Below are 6,022 nucleotides of genomic sequence, written 5' to 3'. Positions count from 1 at the left end.
GCACCAGCTTCACAGAGCTAGGGTGGTTGAATGCAGCACCCGGATAGACACAGCTCCCAGTTGAATACAGATCTCAGTCAGGCCCACAGGACATAAAACTTAGTTCTCATGGAACTAAGCAATGCAGAGCCAGCCACCAGCACAAATCCACTCTGTGACTTTAAGGTTTGGTTCAATCGGTTAAAAAATGGGAAAGAAGCAAGCATTAAAGACATGCAAAGTTGGGAAAAGCCTTCAAAAGGTTATGGTGTGTTAAAAATGTGTGTAGGTTTAAGAAAATCGGCATAAATGGTCACAGAAAAAAATAGTATATAAAAATAAAGGAAAGTTTCTGAAGAGATAGAACAGTAATTCAAAGGGAAAAAGACACAACACAAAAGAATGGGAAGTGTACAGGGTGTCTGGATATGCATGGTGTTGTTTTGAATTTGAATTTTTGAATGACCTAATTAATATCTCTTTAACAAAAATCCATTGTTTGATTTTGAATTCTGTTTAGAAAATCCACAGGATAATGGCATAGGCATAAATAAGACCAGAGTTCCAGCACCTATGGACAGTTTTAGTGGTATTACTTTGACAAAGACTGGCCCACATTGTTAGTACACTTTAATAATCTCATCTGAACCAGGACTTTGAGAGAGGTAAGTCATGATTTTGAGGGAGGTAAGATAATGGCAGATGGTACCACCATACAGGAATTTAATTACCTTTTCATTTTTCATATGGAGGGAATTCTAAAAGAAGTATATAATTTTCCTGAGAAACAAAGTACTGAGAAACAAAGAAATGATGTACAGATAGAACACAATGTATACATTCTTAATCTTACTGATATTTCTTTGAGAATTCATATTATATTCTTAAAGAAATGGTTTGAAAACAGAGTCAAGAATTAGAAACTTTAAAAAATGATATAGATTTTACAGACTAACAACGAGAATTAGACTGAAAGTATTCATACTTTAGATTATAAAAGCCATAATTTGACAAGCAAAATTCAATCCATAACAATGGGTTATGAAACCTTACAGAATGGTACTGAGAGATTATTTGAAGGGATTAATACTGTTAAAATTTACAAACAAAATCTTAAAACATTATAACAAGCTAGCAGATAGACCATCCTTGCTGGAAGGCAATCTATATGGCATCCAGATAAACTATAAGGATGAAAAGATATCATTAATGGAAAAACTTAAGGACATATAATCATATGTACATGATGAGAACCAACAATTAATTGATTTAAAGAAATGATTAGAAATATTCAAAGGTAAAGGAATTCATACTCAACAAAAGACTGTGATACATAGATTGAATTGTCTGTATTCTGTTAATCATGTTTTAAATAAATGCTGTGGCGGGAAGTAGAGGTGGGGTAATGCAAACAGGAGAATTCTAGGAAGGAGGAAGCCCAGACCTCCCAGTCCTGGCCCAGACCACCAAAGAAGCAGGATGTGACCTGGCCCACTGAAAAAGGTCATGAGCCATGTGGCTAACATATACAAGAATAATGGGTTAATATAAGTTACAAAAGCTAATAAGAAGGCTGAGCTAATGGGCCAATCATTTTATCATTAATATAGAATCTCTGTGTGATTTTCTTTGGGGGCTTACTGGCTGTGGGAACTGGGCAGGACAGAAACCCCAACAAGCAGGCCCTCATGTTATAGAAACCATTGGGAAACTTGTTTGTACTGAGAAACAAAGAAATGATGTACAGATAGAACACAATAATAAAGACTTAACATTGGCAGTACATATCAGAGACAGAGATGACTTATCAAGAGTTTTAGCTACTTATCCTATGACTATTTCTGAAAACTCAGCAAATAGTAAATACCCAAAAGGATATACTGAATGTAAGTCATTAAGCAAACAGTAGTATCTTAAGGTATGCATTCACGATATGTGAGGAAGTTGGTAAAGATATGGGTGCCAGACGTCCTTAGCCTTATTCCCCAGTGAAAGGTGAGTACACTATCTACCCATTCCACAACCCCATGACACAGGACAATCAGATGCAATAGAGAGTCAATTCAAAATAAGAACAGTTTATTACCTTGAGTGTCAGCCTATTAAGTTTAAGTAATATCGTGTGATGTGGGGTACATCCAGCCAATGAGAGACAGCCAAGCCCCTCCCATGGATGGAGGGGTGTCTACCTAGATTTAACTGTCTCATCCTCACTCAGTAGTTTTGAGACTATCCTTCAAACTCGAGCCAAGCTTTCCTCTTTCTTACAGTCCTCAAGTTACAGACCCTGAGATAATTTTGGCTGAACCTCTCCCCAATTTTTTGTTTTTTGTTTTCCCACTCCCTATTCCAGTCACCAAACAAGAGTAGACAACCAGAAAGAGAGTATTGGTCAGGGCCACCCTTAGCCTGAGTTTCAGTCTGGATACCCTTAAGTTGAGAGTTCTTCCATGTGGTAAGATATATCATGCCTATCATAATATACTCTAAGGGGCGTGAGTTGTACCTGTTGTATCTGTTTTTGGAATGCTTGTTTCAGCCTTTGGATAATGAATGGGCCAAAAAGACAGTTCAATAAACAAAACAACCATTGGCCCAATTAGGGAAGAGATGAGTGTGGTATGCCATGGAGAACAATTAAACCAGGTATCATAGGGAATCCTTTACTTAAACAAATCAATATTTTTCCTTAACTCGGGAATCTAGGGTTCTTGTAACTACCCCAGAATGATTTGCATAGAAACAACATTCTTCCCCAAGTGCCTTGCAACTTCCTTCCTATTCCATAAACAGCAAGCCTAAGCCTCTCTTATTTTGTAAGGTTACCCATGCTAAGAAATCCAAAGACTTTTGTAAATAATGTAATGCAGTCTCTTATCTTTTCTAAGTTTGTCATCAATTGTGAACAAATTATTTCCATTTCTTTTTGTAAAATCACCAGGGATGAGGTGCCCAGGGAAAGCTTGGCCATGCACACCACCATCAATATGGTGACAGCATAGGCCATTAGGGGCTCTCTCTTATGACTTCAGGTCAAGAATTTTACTTGCATATGATAAAGCACATGAGAAAAAAAATGCAAGCAGACAAATATCATTATGCTGAATGATCAGTAGGTCAGACAGGCAGGGAATAACCCCTGTCTCTTGGCAGATTCAAAAATAAACATAATCTTTGGGCACCCTCCATGAAGCTATAACCCATTAGCCATATCGCAACTGAGGTTAATACAAAGGTGTCTGGTGTACGAGACACAAGTTGCATTCAATATCTGCCAAAGGTGGATAGTCAGTCCTGATATCTCCCCCACATTGGGGATTTCTCATCTACAAATATCAGCTTTATCTATTATTTTGTTAGAGCTAATTACCCCAAATGCTTCAACGTAGGCAGGTAAGCAAAGGCAACAGACCTCAATGGCTTCAGGGTGGGTAAAGTTTAAAGCTATAAAGACCATCTTAATGGTCTCTGCTGGGGGAGCACTTTCCATTCCTTCAGCCAAAAGCCTTTAAGATACCAATCCACTTGGGTGAAGGTGTAAGTCACAAACAATTCCACACCAGTTTGGAATTATGATTAATAGAATGGTTATTTATTAAGGGGGAAAAACTTACAGATCACCGTCCCAGAAAAAAGCCCTCTGCGTAATCAGGAAGGGAGTCTAGTTGCTAGAAGCAGAGCTGGAAGCCAGAAAGGGAGCAGAGGGCAGTGGCTGCTTTTTTAAAGAGAGAGACCATGCCCAAATGGGCTCGTATCTCAGTGGCTATTGGCTGAAGGAGTGGAAGGAGCTCCCACAACACTTGGGCATGGTCTTGGATACTCTAAAAGTAGTTGTAAAGCATGTGCCTACTCTCTTGCTTCTGGCTCCTGCTTCTGGCTGCTAGAATCTGTTTCTCTTTGCAAAGAGGACTGTTATCAAGGACAGTGATCTGTAAGTTTTACCCTTAAATAAATAATCTTTTTATTATTCATAATTCTGAACTGATGTAGGATTATTTTGTGACTTCCATCATCATCATCTGTCAACCACCATTTGATTTTAGAAACCCTGGCTCTGATGCATGCTGGGCTTAGAGCATGCACAACTCAGCTTGTCTTGGCCATGGCATGTATTCGCAGTTCATATAGAATTCTCATGTGATGGCTTTTTTTTATTTTTGCTATAGATCAGTTGTGGTTCTTTATAATATCTCATTACACAACTCAGAGCAGTTTTAAGTCCCTGTGCTTACCCTGGTGCCTGTGCCCTGCCATCACTCACCATGCAAAACTCAGATGGGATACAGGCTTTCCCAGGTGCCTTCTGTTATATTGTTATCCTTATGCTCCTGTGGCTGCTGAGCAATTAGTGCCAATGCTAGACTCTGTTCCTGTTTGCATAGAGAACTGTTATCTAGGACACTTATCTGTAAATTTTCCCCTTAAATATTAAATAACCATTTTATTATTCATAATTTTGTACTGGTGTGGGATTATTTTGTGACTTCCATCATTGGCAGCTGGGCCAAACGAGCAGCCTCCTTCTCCAACAGATTGGAGCCCACATGGCCAACTAAATCCACATAAAACCTGGGAGGGCTTGAAAAGGAGTTCTAGACAAAAAAAATACAGAGTTTAACAGAGCTTCTTGCTGTTTGATGGAGGCATGCCACACAGCTCCTTTAAGAGAGGTTTACCTGAACCAGCAGTAAGAGAAAAAAAGCCAAGCCATTTTGAAATGTAGATTTTCTGGAATATACTGCTACATAACCTCTGAATCTTTCAGGGGACCAAGTATTTGGATGGGGTTTGTGAGCAGCATGCTACAAATTGCTAGATGGCAATGTGGAAAAGCTTTCTGCCTGGAACTGGAGTGCTGTGCATGGCTCAGAGGCACAAGCAGCTCAGCCATGCTGGACTATGCAGAGTGAGCAAGCAGTACTATATATCTCATAGTAATGGTATATCTTAAATTTTAGACCTAGTAGACCAACACGCATTTCCATATTTCCTTTAGTAATTGCACAGCTTAAGATTTTAAGAAGCGCTTAGCATTCTAAAACCTGCTCCTGAACAGTAAATAATTAAAGATATGTAATAAAGACAATTCCAGATAAAAAAGACCTATAAATGGGTTACAGTATTGGATAAATGTATGTAGGCTTGGGAAAGAGAAGAAAAAGGGTATAGAGAGTTGGAAAAGAATAAATCACTTAGGACAATGGCACTAGGTTTCGACCCTAATACATGAACTGGCTTTGTGGGAGCGTAGCCTGTTTGGATGCTCACCTTCCTGGACCTAGATAGAAGTGGGAGGACCTTGGTCTTCCTGTAGAGCAGGGAATTTGGACTGCTCTTCAGTATCGAGAGGGAGGGGGAGTGGACTAGGGGGAGGAGAAATGGAGTGGGGATAGGGAGAGGGGAGCGGGGGGAGGGGGCAATATGTGGGAGGAGGGGGAGGGAAATGGGAAACGGGGAGCAGTTGTAAATTTTAAGTAAAAAAGAATAAAAAAAAGTTTTTAAAAGACAGAGTACAGACAGTCATAGAATAAAAGGAGTAAAGAAAAATGAGCCACGTAAAGATGGACTTTACAAAGAGAGTCTGTATGTTATTGTGTTTTCTTTGAATTTTTTGACTGTGAAGGAGCTAAGTACAGAGAGACATTTCATTGTATGGGATGATAAGCTAGACCAGCATGTATATTATAATGCTATCTCGACTTCAGAATTTCGGTCTAAGGATATGGTGCTTTGGAAAAGATGCTATTCTTTTGTCCCCATAGAGGATGAGAATCTCTGGATTCATTCCAGGATAATATGATTTGATGGATCAAGGCCCCATGAAAGGTTGCAATGAACACCCCCAAAAATGTCATCAAAAATTATTTTGCCCATTAAACAGCAGGAAGCAGTTTGGAGTGAAATAACTATGCCCATATTACCAAATATTGTTTATGAATGTTTGTTTACATTTACAGGGGGATATGCTATAGAGATTTGTATTGGTATGGATCTTGGTTTATTGATACAGATTTGAGTTCAATCTTGTTATATGTAAATTTCT

This window comes from Chionomys nivalis, chromosome X (assembly GCF_950005125.1).
Source record: "Chionomys nivalis chromosome X, mChiNiv1.1, whole genome shotgun sequence".
NCBI classification, from domain to species: Eukaryota; Metazoa; Chordata; class Mammalia; order Rodentia; family Cricetidae; genus Chionomys; species Chionomys nivalis.
This window is presented reverse-complemented; position numbering follows the sequence as displayed.